At 40.5% G+C, this 16,919-nt stretch overlaps 1 long non-coding RNA gene across 24 annotated transcripts in view; it reads right to left on the bottom strand.

The window, feature by feature from the left end:
- LOC148474877 (uncharacterized) overlaps nt 1–16,919 on the bottom strand; it is a 40,436-nt gene that overhangs the window by 12,059 nt on the left and 11,458 nt on the right. For 14 of the 24 annotated variants that reach the window (XR_015872835.1, XR_015872843.1, XR_015872825.1 and 11 more), the window contains 8 exons: nt 15,566–15,785; nt 13,838–14,070; nt 11,323–11,564; nt 8,419–8,651; nt 6,731–6,949; nt 4,788–5,020; nt 3,652–3,870; nt 1,575–1,807 (listed from right to left, as the gene is read on the bottom strand). This is a non-coding gene — a long non-coding RNA (uncharacterized LOC148474877). Of the gene's footprint in view, nt 1–1,574; nt 1,808–3,651; nt 3,894–4,787; nt 5,021–5,232; nt 5,612–6,730; nt 6,950–8,418; nt 8,652–11,322; nt 11,565–13,837; nt 14,071–14,283; nt 14,378–15,565; nt 15,786–16,919 lie in introns of those variants that run through there. The other 10 variants (XR_015872841.1, XR_015872832.1, XR_015872834.1 and 7 more) reach the window with 10 other exon arrangements.

Below are 16,919 nucleotides of genomic sequence, written 5' to 3'. Positions count from 1 at the left end.
TGAACTAGGTTAAATGCAATAATGCATACTATTAAGATTATAACTAAAACCAACCATAGTTTATAATGCCACTCCATACGCTGCCTAAAGGAGCGTATCCACTACCAGACATGGAAATGACAGCACGATTACGACATTGTAATCGTGATGTCGTTTCCATGTCTGTAATGTGCTACACTGAACGTTCAGTGTAGCACACACATTCATCATCGCCGTACATGCGGAACCTGACGTGATTGTCAGGTTGACCAGCATGTACGGGCGATGATAGATGTCGGAACCGACCTGCGGGCGCAAGCATCGCTGGTAGTTTGACCAAAATGTGCCCGATACATGTGCGATTTAAATTGCAATGTGGATACGCACCATTACGGAACAGCACCACATATGCTGTACTAACAGTTTTAATGACACAAACTAGGTTAAATGCAATAATGCATACTATTAAAAATACTAATTAAAAGCAACCATACTTTATAATGCCACTCCAACAGCACTAAACAGCATGATGCTATTTAAACTTTGTAGGACAATTACACTAGGTTAAATGCAATAATGCAAACTATTGAGATACTAAAAGCAAGCAAAATATTCAACAGGAAGCATCTATACTATATAATGCCACTCCATACGGTGCCTTACGGAACAGCACTACACAGCATGATGCTATACTAACAGTTGGTAGAACAATTACACTAGGTTAAATGCAATAATGCATACTATTAAGATACTAAAAGCAAGCATCCATACTATATAATGCCACTCCATACGGTGCCTTACGGAACAGCACTACAAAGCAAGATGCTATACTAACAGTTGGTAGAACAATTACACTAGGTTAAATGCAATAATGCATACTATTAAGATACTAAAAGCAAGCATCCATACTATATAATGCCACTCCATACGGTGCCTTACGGAACAGCACTACAAAGCAAGATGCTATACTAACAGTTGGTAGAACAATTACACTAGGTTAAATGCAATAATGCATACTATTAAGATACTAAAAGCAAGCATCCATACTATATAATGCCACTCCATACGGTGCCTTACGGAACAGCACTACACAGCATGATGCTATACTAACAGTTGGTAGAACAATTACACTAGGTTAAATGCAATAATGCATACTATTAAGATACTAAAAGCAAGCATCCATACTATATAATGCCACTCCATACGGTGCCTTACGGAACAGCACTACAAAGCAAGATGCTATACTAACAGTTGGTAGAACAATTACACTAGGTTAAATGCAATAATGCATACTATTAAGATACTAAAAGCAAGCATCCACACTATATAATGCCACTCCATACGGTGCCTTACGGAACAGCACTACACAGCAAGATGCTATACTAACAGTTTTAAGAACAATTACACTAGGTTAAATGCAATAATGCATACTATTAAGATACTAAAAGCAAGCATCCACAGTATATAATGCCACTCCATACGGTGCCTTACGGAACAGCACTACACAGCATGATGCTATACTAACAGTTTTAAGAACAATTACACTAGGTTAAATGCAATAAAGCAAACTATTAAGATATTAAAGCAAGCATTACCTGGGCATGGAAATTCATAAGAATCTTGTCTGGTAGCTTTAGAAACTCAATAGTTTGCAGCACTGTTTCCTGATGGCCTCTTGATATGGCCACACACAAACCAGTCTATAATATCCACCATGTTTGAAGACACCAGTTTCCACTTGTAACATTGAAGCAAACCATTTTCTTTCACGTATCCAACACCCTCAATGTTCATTAGAGTAGCTGCTCAAGTGAGAAGTGCAGAAATTCTAGGAAGTAAAGAAAATGTATTCTCAAAACAAACCTGCCAACTGTAAATAGGGACAATGAGAGACAAAAAGGTTACATTCAACAATAAACTATGAAGACATTAAAAAAAATGAAAGAAGGATATGAGAGTGACAGCCACAAAGCACCATACTGTATGACGACATGTCGCACGGCACCTTACGGCACAACACCACACAGCACAGCACCTCACAGCATCTCTCAGCATGACGAAGATATACAGAACTGGAGTCTTAGCCGTGAAGGTCTGCAACCGTTCGTAGCGGAACTCAGTCCTGGAACCAACATTTGAGAGAAAAGAAGAAGACATTAAACAAAAAGAAAGAAGGATATGAGAGTGACAGCCACAAAGCACCATACTGTATGATGACAATGTCGCACGGCACCTTACGGCACAACACCACACAGCACAGCACCTCACAGCATCTCTCAGCATGATGAAGATATACAGAACTGGAGTCTTAACCGTGAAGGTCTGCAACCGTTCGTAGCGGAACTCAGTCCTGGAACCAACATTTGAGAGAAAAGAAGAAGACATTAAACAAAAAGAAAGAAGGATATGAGAGTGACAGCCACAAAGCACTATACTGTATGATGACATGTTGCACGGCACAACACCACACAGCACAGCACCTCACAGCATGATGAAGATATACAGAACTGGAGTCTTAGCCGTGAAGGTCTGCAACCGTTCGTAGCGGAACTCAGTCCTGGAACCAACATTTGAGAGAAAAGAAGAAGACATTAAACAAAAAGAAAGAAGGATATGAGAGTGACAGCCACAAAGCACTATACTGTATGATGACATGTTGCACGGCACAACACCACACAGCACAGCACCTCACAGCATGACGAAGATATACAGAACAGGAGTCTTAGCTGTGAAGGTCTGCAACCGTTCGTAGCGGAACTCAGTCCAGGAACCAACTACTGGGAACGCAGACTAACACTGCTATAGAGACTCAATGCTGCATATACCGGAACCATCGAATCGCAACATTTGAGAGAAAAGAAGAAGACATTAAACAAAAAGAAAGAAGGATATGAGAGTGACAGCCACAAAGCACCATACTGTATGATGACATGTCGCACGGCACCTTACGGCACAACACCACACAGCACAGCACCTCACAGCATCTCTCAGCATGACGAAGATATACAGAACTGGAGTCTTAGCCGTGATGGTCTGCAACCGTTCGTAGTGGAACTCAGTCCTGGAACCAACTACTGGGAACGCAGACTAACACTGCTATAGAGACTCAATGCTGCATAGACCGGAACCATCGAATCGCAACATTTGAGAGAAAAGAAGAAGACATTAAACAAAAAGAAAGAAGGATATGAGAGTGACAGCCACAAAGCACCATACTGTATGATGACATGTCGCACGGCACCTTACGGCACAACTCCACACAGCACAGCACCTCACAGCATCTCTCAGCATGACGAAGATATACAGAACTGGAGTCTTAGTCGTGAAGGTCTGCAACCGTTCGTACTGGAACTCTGCCCTGGAACCAACTACTGGGAACGCAGGCTAACACTGCTATAGAGACTCAATGCTGCATAGACCGGAACCATCGAATCGCAACATTTGAGAGAAGAGAAGAAGACATTAAACAAAAAGAAAGAAGGATATGAGAGTGACAACCACAAAGCACCATACTGTATGATGACATGTCGCACGGCACCTTACGGCACGGCACCTCACAGCATAAAGCCAAAGCAGTTTTATAGAGAATGAAAATAGTTTGTATTGTTGGATGCAACCTATTAAGATATTAAAGCAAGCCAATTACTTTAAATGAATACAGGATATCATTACCTCTGGATAGTCGTCAGTAAGCATCTTGTCTGGTAGCTTCATAGGCTCAATAGTCTGCAGCACTGTATCCTGATAAACTCGTGTAATGTCCACCACAAAGCCATCTATAATATCCAAGCTGTTTGAAGACACTGGTTTCCGCTTGTACCACTGCCAATGGATGAAGCAAATAATTTTCTTTCAGGTATCCAAAAACCTCAATGTTCATTAGCGTAGCTGCTGGAATGAGAAGTGCAGTAATTCTAGGAGGTTAAGAAAGTTTCTACTGAAAATATAACACTGCCAATTGTAAATAATTGGTACAACACCCTACAGGCAGGAAATATACAGCATTATGACATGCCACACCATACTAAGTTTTAGGGGCAATAAATATAGTTTGTATTTCTTAAGTGTAACCTATTAATATATTACCTAAAAGCAAGCGGGATATGCTACTAACAGGAAGCAACCATACTATATAATGCCACTCCATACGGAACAGCACTACACAGCATGATGCTATACTAACAGTTGGTAGAACAATTACACTAGGTTAAATGCAATAATGCATACTATTAAGATACTAAAAGCAAGCATCCATACTATATAATGCCACTCCATACGGTGCCTTACGGAACAGCACTACACAGCATGATGCTATACTAACAGTTGGTAGAACAATTACACTAGGTTAAATGCAATAATGCATACTATTAAGATACTAAAAGCAAGCATCCATACTATATAATGCCACTCCATACGGTGCCTTACGGAACAGCACTACAAAGCAAGATGCTATACTAACAGTTGGTAGAACAATTACACTAGGTTAAATGCAATAATGCATACTATTAAGATACTAAAAGCAAGCATCCATACTATATAATGCCACTCCATACGGTGCCTTACGGATCAGCACTACACAGCATGATGATGTTATACTAACAGTTGGTAGAACAATTACACTAGGTTAAATGCAATAATGCATACTATTAAGATACTAAAAGCAAGCATCCACACTATATAATGCCACTCCATACGGTGCCTTACGGAACAGCACTACACAGCATGATGCTATACTAACAGTTTTAAGAACAATTACACTAGGTTAAATGCAATAAAGCAAACTATTAAGATATTAAAGCAAGCATTACCTGGGCATGGAAATTCATAAGAATCTTGTCTGGTAGCTTTAGAAACTCAATAGTCTGCAGCACTGTTTCCTGATGGCCTCTTGATATGGCCACACACAAACCAGTCTATAATATCCACCATGTTTGAAGACAACAGTTTCCACTTGTAACATTGAAGCAAACCATTTTCTTTCACGTATCCAACACCCTCAATGTTCATTAGAGTAGCTGCTCAAGTGAGAAGTGCAGAAATTCTAGGAAGTAAAGAAAATGTATACTCAAAACAAGCCTGCCAACTGTAAATAGGGACAATGAGAGACAAAAAGGTTACATTCAACAATAAACTATGAAGACATTAAAAAAAATGAAAGAAGGATATGAGAGTGACAGCCACAAAGCACCATACTGTATGACGACATGTCGCACGGCACCTTACGGCACAACACCACACAGCACAGCACCTCACAGCATCTCTCAGCATGACGAAGATATACAGAACTGGAGTCTTAGCCGTGAAGGTCTGCAACCGTTCGTAGAGGAACTCAGTCCTGGAACTAACTACTGGGAACGCAGACTAACACTGCTATAGAGACTCAATGCTGCATAGACCGGAACCATCGAATCGCAACATTTGAGAGAAAAGAAGAAGACATTAAACAAAAAGAAAGAAGGATATGAGAGTGACAGCCACAAAGCACCATACTTTATGATGACATGTCGCACGGCACCTTACGGCACAACACCACACAGCACAGCACCTCACAGCATCTCTCAGCATGACGAAGATATACAGAACTGGAGTCTTAGCCGTGAAGGTCTGCAACCGTTCGTAGCGGAACTCAGTCCTGGAACCAACATTTGAGAGAAAAGAAGACATTAAACAAAAAGAAAGAAGGATATGAGAGTGACAGCCACAAAGCACCATACTGTATGATGACAATGTCGCACGGCACCTTACGGCACAACACCACACAGCACAGCACCTCACAGCATCTCTCAGCATGACGAAGATATACAGAACTGGAGTCTTAGCCGTGATGGTCTGCAACCGTTCGTAGTGGAACTCAGTCCTGGAACCAACAACTGGGAACGCAGACTAACACTGCTATATAGACTCAATGCTGCATAGACCGGAACCATCGAATCGCAACATTTGAGAGAAAAGAAGAAGACATTAAACAAAAAGAAAGAAGGATATGAGAGTGACAGCCACAAAGCACTATACTGTATGATGACATGTTGCACGGCACAACACCACACAGCACAGCACCTCACAGCATCTCTCAGCATGATGAAGATATACAGAACTGGAGTCTTAGCCGTGATGGTCTGCAACCGTTCGTAGCGGAACTCAGTCCTGGAACCAACTACTGGGAACGCAGGCTAACACTGCAATAGAGACTCAATGCTGCATAGACCGGAACCATCGAATCGCAACAATTGATAGAAAAGAAGACATTAAACAAAAAGAAAGAAGGATATGAGAGTGACAGCCACAAAGCACCATACTGTATGATGACAATGTCGCACGGCACCTTACGGCACAACTCCACACAGCACAGCACCTCACAGCATCTCTCAGCATGACAGATATACAGAACTGGAGTCTTAGTCGTGAAGGTCTGCAACCGTTCGTAGTGGAACTCAGTCCTGGAACCAACTACTGGGAACGCAGACTAACACTGCTATAGAGACTCAATGCTGCATAGACCGGAACCATCGAATCGCTACATTTGAGAGAACAGAAGAAGACATTAAACAAAAAGAAAGAAGGATATGAGAGTGACAACCACAAAGCACCATACTGTATGATGACATGTCGCACGGCACCTTACGGCACAGCACCTCACAGCATAAAGCCAAAGCAGTTTTATAGAGAATGAAAATAGTTTGTATTGTTGGATGCAACCTATTAAGATATTAAAGCAAGCCAATTACTTTAAATGAATACAGGATATCATTACCTCTGGATAGTCGTCAGTAAGCATCTTGTCTGGTAGCTTCATAGGCTCAATAGTCTGCAGCACTGTAACCTGATAAACTCGTGTAATGTCCACCACAAAGCCATCTATAATATCCAAGCTGTTTGAAGACACTGGTTTCCGCTTGTACCACTGCCAATAGATGAAGCAAATAATTTTCTTTCAGGTATCCAAAAACCTCAATGTTCATTAGCGTAGCTGCTGGAATGAGAAGTGCAGTAATTGTAGGAGGTAAAGAAAGTTTCTACTGAAAATATAACACTGCCAATTGTAAATAATTGGTACAACACACTACAGGCAGGAAATATACAGCATTATGACATGCCACACCATACTAAGTTTTAGGGGCAATAAATATAGTTTGTATTTCTTAAGTGTAACCTATTAATATATTACCTAAAAGCAAGCGGGATATGCTACTAACAGGAAGCAACCATACTATATAATGCCACTCCATACGGAACAGCACCACACAGCATGATGCTATACTAACAGTTAAGGACAATTAAACTAGGTTAAATTCAATAACGTATACTATTATTATAACTAAAAGCAACCATACTTTATAATGCCACTCCATACGGTGCCTTATGAAACAGCACTACACAGCATGATGCTATACTAACCGTTTGTAGGACAATTGAACTAGGTTAAATGCAATAATGCATACTATTAAAAATACTAACTAAAAGCAACCAAACTTTATAATGCAACTCCATACGGAACAGCACTACACAGCATGATGCTATTTAAACTTTTAAGGACAATTACACTAGGTTAAATGCAATAATGCAAACTATTAAGATACTAATAGCAAGCACAATATTCAACAGGAAGCATCTATACTATATAATGCCACTCCATACGGTGCCTTACGGAACAGCACTACACAGCATGATGCTATACTAACAGTTGATAGAACAATTACACTAGGTTAAATGCAATAATGCATACTATTAAGATACTAAAAGCAAGCATCCATACTATATAATGCCACTCAATACGGTGCCTTACGGAACAGCACTACACAGCATGATGCTATACTAACAGTTGGTAGAACAATTACACTAGGTTAAATGCAATAATGCATACTATTAAGATACTAAAAGCAAGCATCCATACTATATAATGCCACTCCATACGGTGCCTTACGGAACAGCACTACAAAGCAAGATGCTATACTAACAGTTGGTAGAACAATTACACTAGGTTAAATGCAATAATGCATACTATTAAGATACTAAAAGCAAGCATCCATAATATATAATGCCACTCCATACGGTGCCTTACGGAACAGCACTACAAAGCATGATGCTATACTAACAGTTGGTAGAACAATTACACTAGGTTAAATGCAATAATGCATACTATTAAGATACTAAAAGCAAGCATCCATACTATATAATGCCACTCCATACGGTGCCTTACGGAACAGCACTACAAAGCAAGATGCTATACTAACAGTTTTAAGAACAATTACACTAGGTTAAATGCAATAATGCATACTATTAAGATACTAAAAGCAAGCATCCATACTATATAATGCCACTCCATACGGTGCCTTACGGAACAGCACTACAAAGCAAGATGCTATACTAACAGTTATAAGAACAATTACACTAGGTTAAATGCAATAATGCAAACTATTAAGATATTAAAGCAAGCATTACCTGGGCATGGAAATTCGTAAGAATCTTGTCTGGTAGCTTTAGAAACTCAATAGTCTGCAGCACTGTATCCTGATGGCCTCTTGATATGGCCACACACAAACCAGTCTATAATATCCACCATGTTTGAAGACACCAGTTTCCTCTTGTAACATTGAAGCAAACCATTTTCTTTCACGTATCCAACACCCTCAATGTTCATTAGAGTAGCTGCTCAAGTGAGAAGTGCAGAAATTCTAGGAAGTAAAGAAAATGTATACTCAAAACAAACCTGCCAACTGTAAATAGGGACAATGAGAGGCATAAAGGTTACAATCAACAATAAACTATGAAGACATTAAAAAAAATGAAAGAAGGATATGAGAGTGATAGCCACAAAGCACCATACTGTATGATGACAATGTCGCACGGCACCTTACGGCACAACACCACACAGCACAGCACCTCACAGCATCTCTCAGCATGACGAAGATATACAGAACTGGAGTCTTAGCCGTGAAGGTCTGCAACCGTTCGTAGCGGAACTCAGTCCTGGAACCAACTACTGGGAACGCAGACTAACACTGCTATAGAGACTCAATGCTGCATAGACCGGAACCATCGAATCGCAACATTTGAGAGAAAAGAAGAAGACATTAAACAAAAAGAAAGAAGGATATGAGAGTGACAGCCACAAAGCACCATACAGTATGATGACATATCGCACGGCACCTTACGGCACAACACCACACAGCACAGCACCTCACAGCATCTCTCAGCATGATGAAGATATACAGAACTGGAGTCTAAGTCGTGAAGGTCTGCAACCGTTCGTAGTGGAACTCAGTCCTGGAACCAACTACTGGGAACGCAGACTAACACTGCTATAGAGACTCAATGCTGCATAGACCGGAACCATCGAATCGCAACATTTGAGAGAAAAGAAGAAGACATTAAACAAAAAGAAAGAAGGATATGAGAGTGACAGCCACAAAGCACCATACTGTATGATGACATGTCGCACGGCACCTTACGGCACAACACCACACAGCACAGCACCTCACAGCATCTCTCAGCATGACGAAGATATACAGAACTGGAGTCTTAGCCGTGAAGGTCTGCAACCGTTCGCAGTGGAACTCAGTCCTGGAACCAACTACTGGGAACGCAGACTAACACTGCTATAGAGACTCAATGCTGCATAGACCGGAACCATCGAATCGCAACATTTGAGAGAAAAGAAGAAGACATTAAACAAAAAGAAAGAAGGATATGAGAGTGACAGCCACAAAGCACCATACTGTATGATGACGTCGCACGGCACCTTACGGCACAACACCACACAGCACAGCACCTCACAGCATCTCTCAGCATGATGAAGATATACAGAACTGGAGTCTTAGCCGTGAAGGTCTGCAACCGTTCGTAGCGGAACTCAGTCCTGGAACCAACTACTGGGAACGCAGACTAACACTGCTATAGAGACTCAATGCTGCATAGACCGGAACCATTGAATCGCAACATTTGAGAGAAAAGAAGAAGACATTAAACAAAAAGAAGGATATGAGAGTGACAGCCACAAAGCACCATACTGTATGATGACATGTCGCACGGCACCTTACGGCACAACACCACACAGCACAGCACCTCACAGCATCTCTCAGCATGATGAAGATATACAGAACTGGAGTCTTAGCCGTGAAGGTCTGCAACCGTTCATAGCGGAACTCAGTCCTGGAACCAACTACTGGGAACGCAGACTAACACTGCTATAGAGACTCAATGCTGCATAGACCGGAACCATTGAATCGCAACATTTGAGAGAAAAGAAGAAGACATTAAACAAAAAGAAGGATATGAGAGTGACAGCCACAAAGCACCATACTGTATGATGACATGTCGCACGGCACCTTACGGCACAACACCACACAGCACAGCACCTCACAGCATCTCTCAGCATGACGAAGATATACAGAACTGGAGTCTTAGCCGTGATGGTCTGCAACCGTTCGTAGTGGAACTCAGTCCTGGAACCAACTACTGGGAACGCAGACTAACACTGCTATAGAGACTCAATGCTGCATAGACCGGAACCATCGAATCGCAACATTTGAGAGAAAAGAAAAAGACATTAAACAAAAAGAAAGGATATGAGAGTGAGCCACAAAGCACCATACTGTATGATGACATGTCGCACGGCACCTTACGGCACAACACCACACAGCACAGCACCTCACAGCATCTCTCAGCATGATGAAGATATACAGAACTGGAGTCTTAGCCGTGAAGGTCTGCAACCGTTCGTAGCGGAACTCAGTCCTGGAACCAACTACTGGGAACGCAGACTAACACTGCTATAGAGACTCAATGCTGCATAGACCGGAACCATCGAATCGCAACATTTGAGAGAAAAAAAGACATTAAACAAAAAGAAAGAAGGATATGAGAGTGACAGCCACAAAGCACCATACTGTATGATGACAATGTCGCACGGCACCTTACGGCACAACACCACACAGCACAGCACCTCACAGCATCTCTCAGCATGATGAAGATATACAGAACTGGAGTCTTAGCCGTGAAGGTCTGCAACCGTTCGTAGCGGAACTCAGTCCTGGAACCAACTACTGGGAACGCAGACTAACACTGCTATAGAGACTCAATGCTGCATAGACCGGAACCATCGAATCGCAACATTTGAGAGAAAAGAAGAAGACATTAAACAAAAAGAAAGAAGGATATGAGAGTGACAACCACAAAGCACCATACTGTATGATGACATGTCGCACGGCACCTTACGCCACAGCACCTCACAGCATAAAGCCAAAGCAGTTTTATAGAGAATGAAAATAGTTTGTATTGTTGGATGCAACCTTTGAAGATATTAAAGCAAGCCAATTACTTTAAATGAATACAGGATATCATTACCTCTGGATAGTCGTCAGTAAGCATCTTGTCTGGTAGCTTCATAGGCTCAATAGTCTGCAGCACTGTATCCTGATAAACTCGTGTAATGTCCACCACAAAGCCATCTATAATATCCAAGCTGTTTGAAGACACTGGTTTCCGCTTGTACCACTGCCAATGGATGAAGCAAATCATTTTCTTTCAGGTATCCAAAAACCTCAATGTTCATTAGCGTAGCTGCTGGAATGAGAAGTGCAGTAATTCTAGGAGGTAAAGAAAGTTTCTACTGAAAATATAACACTGCCAATTGTAAATAATTGGTACAACACCCTACAGGCAGGAAATATACAGCATTATGACATGCCACACCATACTAAGTTTTAGGGGCAATAAATATAGTTTGTATTTCTTAAGTGTAACCTATTAATATATTACCTAAAAGCAAGCGGGATATGCTACTAACAGGAAGCAACCATACTATATAATGCCACTCCATACGGAACAGCACCACATAGCATGATGCTATACTAACAGTTAAGGACAATTAAACTAGGTTAAATTCAATAACGTATACTATTATGATTATAACTAAAAGCAACCATACTTTATAATGCCACTCCATACGGTGCCTTATGGAACAGCACTACACAGCATGATGCTATACTAACCGTTTGTAGGACAATTGAACTAGGTTAAATGCAATAATGCATACTATTAAGATTATAACTAAAACCAACCATAGTTTATAATGCCACTCCATACGCTGCCTAAAGGTGCGTATCCACTACCAGACATGGAAATGACAGCACGATTACGACATTGTAATCGTGATGTCGTTTCCATGTCTGTAATGTGCTACACTGAACGTTCAGTGTAGCACACACATTCATCATCGCCGTACATGCGGAACCTGACGTGATTGTCAGGTTGACCAGCATGTACGGGCGATGATAGATGTCGGAACCGACCTGCGGGCGCAAGCATCGCTGGTAGTTTGACCAAAATGTGCCCGATACATGTGCGATTTAAATTGCAATGTGGATACGCACCATTACGGAACAGCACCACATATGCTGTACTAACAGTTTTAATGACACAAACTAGGTTAAATGCAATAATGCATACTATTAAAAATACTAATTAAAAGCAACCATACTTTAGTGCTGTTGGAGTGGCATTATAAACAGCATGATGCTATTTAAACTTTTAAGGACAATTACACTAGGTTAAATGCAATAATGCAAACTATTAAGATACTAAAAGCAAGCAAAATATTCTACAGGAAGCATCTATACTATATAATGCCACTCCATACGGTGCCTTACGGAACAGCACTACACAGCATGATGCTATACTAACAGTTGGTAGAACAATTACACTAGGTTAAATGCAATAATGCATACTATTAAGATACTAAAAGCAAGCATCCATACTATATAATGCCACTCCATACGGTGCCTTACGGAAAAGCACTACAAAGCAAGATGCTATACTAACAGTTGGTAGAACAATTACACTAGGTTAAATGCAATAATGCATACTATTAAGATACTAAAAGCAAGCATCCATACTATATAATGCCACTCCATACGGTGCCTTACGGAACAGCACTACAAAGCAAGATGCTATACTAACAGTTGGTAGAACAATTACACTAGGTTAAATGCAATAATAATCCATACTATTAAGATACTAAAAGGAAGCATCCATACTATATAATGCCACTCCATACGGTGCCTTACGGAACAGCACTACAAAGCAAGATGCTATACTAACAGTTGGTAGAACAATTACACTAGGTTAAATGCAATAATAATCCATACTATTAAGATACTAAAAGGAAGCATCCATACTATATAATGCCACTCCATACGGTGCCTTACGGAACAGCACTACACAGCATGATGCTATACTAACAGTTTTAAGAACAATTACACTAGGTTAAATGCAATAATGCAAACTATTAAGATACTAAAAGCAAGCATCCATACTATATAATGCCACTCCATACGGTGCCTTACGGAACAGCACTACACAGCAAGATGCTATACTAACAGTTGGTAGAACAATTACACTAGGTTAAATGCAATAATGCATACTATTAAGATACTAAAAGCAAGCATCCATACTATATAATGCCACTCCATACGGTGCCTTACGGAACAGCACTACAAAGCAAGATGCTATACTAACAGTTGGTAGAACAATTACACTAGGTTAAATGCAATAATGCATACTATTAAGATACTAAAAGCAAGCATCCATACTGTATAATGCCACTCCATACGGTGCCTTACGGAACAGCACTACACAGCATGATGCTATACTAACAGTTTTAAGAACAATTACACTAGGTTAAATGCAATAATGCAAACTAAGATACTAAAAGCAAGCATCCATACTATATAATGCCACTCCATACGGTGCCTTACGGAACAGCACTACACAGCATGATGCTATACTAACAGTTGGAAGAACAATTACACTAGGTTAAATGCAATAATGCAAACTATTAAGATATTAAAGCAAGCATTACCTGGGCATGGAAATTCGTAAGAATCTTGTCTGGTAGCTTCAGAAACTCAATAGTCTGCAGCACTGTATCCTGATGGCCTCTTGATATGGCCACACACAAACCAGTCTATAATATCCACCATGTTTGAAGACACCAGTTTCCCCTTGTAACATTGAAGCAAACCATTTTCTTTCACGTATCCAACACCCTCAATGTTCATTAGAGTAGCTGCTCAAGTGAGAAGTGCAGAAATTCTAGGAAGTAAAGAAAATGTATACTCAAAACAAGCCTGCCAACTGTAAATAGGGACAATGAGAGACATAAAGGTTACAATCAACAATAAACTATGAAGACATTAAAAAAAATGAAAGAAGGATATGAGAGTGACAGCCACAAAGCACCATACTGTATGATGACAATGTCGCACGGCACCTTACGGCACAACACCACACAGCACAGCACCTCACAGCATCTCTCAGCATGACGAAGATATACAGAACTGGAGTCTTAGCCGTGAAGGTCTGCAACCGTTCGTAGCGGAACTCAGTCCTGGAACCAACTACTGGGAACGCAGACTAACACTGCTATAGAGACTCAATGCTGCATAGACCGGAACCATCGAATCGCAACATTTGAGAGAAAAGAAGAAGACATTAAACAAAAAGAAAGAAGGATATGAGAGTGACAGCCACAAAGCACCATACAGTATGATGACATGTCGCACGGCACCTTACGGCACAACACCACACAGCACCTCACAGCATCTCTCAGCATGATGAAGATATACAGAACTGGAGTCTTAGCCGTGAAGGTCTGCAACCGTTCGTTGCGGAACTCAGTCCTGGAACTAACTACTGGGAACGCAGACTAACACTGCTATAGAGACTCAATGCTGCATAGACCGGAACCATCGAATCGCAACATTTGAGAGAAAAGAAGAAGACATTAAATAAAAAGAAAGAAGGATATGAGTGTGACAGCCACAAAGCACCATACTGTATGATGACATGTCGCACGGCACCTTACGGCACAACACCACACAGCACAGCACCTCACAGCATCTCTCAGCATGATGAAGATATACAGAACTGGAGTCTTAGCCGTGAAGGTCTGCAACCGTTCGTAGCGGAACTCAGTCCTGGAACCAACTACTGGGAACGCAGGCTAACACTGCAATAGAGACTCAATGCTGCATAGACCGGAACCATCGAATCGCAACATTTGAGAAAAAAGAAGAAGACATTAAACAAAAAGAAAGAAGGATATGAGAGTGACAGCCACAAAGCACCATACTGTATGATGACATGTCGCACGGCACCTTACGGCACAACACCACACAGCACAGCACCTCACAGCATCTCTCAGCATGACGAAGATATACAGAACTGGAGTCTTAGCCGTGATGGTCTGCAACCGTTCGTAGTGGAACTCAGTCCTGGAACCAACTACTGGGAACGCAGACTAACACTGCTATAGAGACTCAATGCTGCATAGACCGGAACCATCGAATCGCAACATTTGAGAGAAAAGAAGAAGACATTAAACAAAAAGAAAGAAGGATATGAGAGTGACAACCACAAAGCACCATACTGTAGGATGACATGTCGCACGGCACCTTACGCCACAGCACCTCACAGCATAAAGCCAAAGCAGTTTTATAGAGAATGAAAATAGTTTGTATTGTTGGATGCAACCTATTAAGATATTAAAGCAAGCCAATTACTTTAAATGAATACAGGATATCATTACCTCTGGATAGTCGTCAGTAAGCATCTTGTCTGGTAGCTTCATAGGCTCAATAGTCTGCAGCACTGTAACCTGATAAACTCGTGTAATGTCCACCACAAAGCCATCTATAATATCCAAGCTGTTTGAAGACACTGGTTTCCGCTTGTACCACTGCCAATAGATGAAGCAAATCATTTTCTTTCAGGTATCCAAAAAACCTCAATGTTCATTAGCGTAGCTGCTGGAATGAGAAGTGCAGTAATTGTAGGAGGTAAAGAAAGTTTCTACTGAAAATATAACACTGCCAATTGTAAATAATTGGTACAACACCCTACAGGCAGGAAATATACAGCATTATGACATGCCACACCATACTAAGTTTTAGGGGCAATAAATATAGTTTGTATTTCTTAAGTGTAACCTATTAATATATTACCTAAAAGCAAGCGGGATATGCTACTAACAGGAAGCAACCATACTATATAATGCCACTCCATTCGGAACAGCACCACACAGCATGATGCTATACTAACAGTTAAGGACAATTAAACTAGGTTAAATTCAATAACGTATACTATTATGATTATAACTAAAAGCAACCATACTTTATAATGCCACTCCATACGGTGCCTTATGAAACAGCACTACACAGCATGATGCTATACTAATCGTTTGTAGGACAATTGAACTAGGTTAAATGCAATAATGCATACTATTAAAAATACTAACTAAAAGCAACCAAACTTTATAATGCAACTCCATACGGAACAGCACTACACAGCATGATGCTATTTAAACTTTTAAGGACAATTACACTAGGTTAAATGCAATAATGCAAACTATTAAGATATTAATAGCAAGCACAATATTCAACAGGAAGCATCTATACTATATAATGCCACTCCATACGGTGCCTTACGGAACAGCACTACACAGCATGATGCTATACTAACAGTTGGTAGAACAATTACACTAGGTTAAATGCAATAATGCATACTATTAAGATACTAAAAGCAAGCATCCATACGGTGCCTTACGGAACAGCACTACAAAGCAAGATGCTATACTAACAGTTGGTAGAACAATTACACTAGGTTAAATGCAATAATGCATACTATTAAGATACTAAAAGCAAGCATCCATAATATATAATGCCACTCCATACGGTGCCTTACGGAACAGCACTACAAAGCATGATGCTATACTAACAGTTGGTAGAACAATTACACTAGGTTAAATGCAATAATGCATACTATTAAGATACTAAAAGCAAGCATCCATACTATATAATGCCACTCCATACGGTGCCTTACGGAACAGCACTACAAAGCAAGATGCTATACTAACAGTTTTAAGAACAATTACACTAGGTTAA

The sequence above is a fragment of the Taudactylus pleione genome, unplaced genomic scaffold (genome assembly GCF_031769625.1).
Source record: "Taudactylus pleione unplaced genomic scaffold, aTauple2 ptg000803l, whole genome shotgun sequence".
Lineage (NCBI taxonomy): Eukaryota > Metazoa > Chordata > Amphibia > Anura > Myobatrachidae > Taudactylus > Taudactylus pleione.
The sequence above is the reverse complement of the archived record's forward strand: the minus strand, read 5'-3'. Positions and strand labels throughout refer to the sequence as shown.